This window comes from Egretta garzetta, unplaced genomic scaffold, assembly GCF_000687185.1.
Source record: "Egretta garzetta isolate BGI_Z169 unplaced genomic scaffold, ASM68718v1 scaffold112, whole genome shotgun sequence".
In the NCBI taxonomy this organism is placed as follows: Eukaryota; Metazoa; Chordata; class Aves; order Pelecaniformes; family Ardeidae; genus Egretta; species Egretta garzetta.
In genome coordinates, this window is record NW_009258884.1 from 1,033,781 (window position 1) to 1,034,339 (window position 559).

At 54.7% G+C, this 559-nt stretch overlaps 1 protein-coding gene across 3 annotated transcripts in view; it reads left to right on the top strand.

Moving 5' to 3' along the window:
* BCAS3 (BCAS3 microtubule associated cell migration factor) overlaps positions 1–559 on the top strand; it is a 384,390-nt gene that overhangs the window by 381,451 nt on the left and 2,380 nt on the right. The gene's annotated exons all lie outside the window — the stretch shown is intronic.

Below are 559 nucleotides of genomic sequence, written 5' to 3' on the forward strand. Positions count from 1 at the left end.
CGGGGCGTGGCCAAGGACAGGCAGGAGCTGGCAGGGGCCGGTGCTCGGCCCCAGGGGACAGAAACGGCTGCGCAGGAGCCACGGGGCTGCGGGGAAACACGGGAAGCCAGTGCTCCCTCACTCTTCCCCTCGCCCTTCTTTTGCTACAGTTACTGAAAACACAACATTTGCCGGCAAATCAATTATGGCTTAAAAAGAGAGAGAGAGAAAAGTAACCCCACAAGGAGTTCAGCAGCCCCACGGGTGTTTGGGGGAGCCCCAGCCTGCCCCACGCGGGCGATGGCTGCCCAGCGCCCCGGAGCTCTGACGGGGGACGTTTAACCGAAGCCAGCTGTGTGCAGAGGCAGATAAAAGCCCCAAATCAGACAGGATAAGCACAGTATTAGTGTGGGATACGCCACTCATTTCTGATTTAAATGACTTGTTTTTACTTCCTGAACTCATGGGAGAGTAAGGATGTCAGGAAAATGAAGAGGTTTAGACATGGACATTCCTTCACCAAATACTGGCAAGAACTGGTCATTAATGCAGCTGAGGTCGTTGCCATCGCTGCTTACAG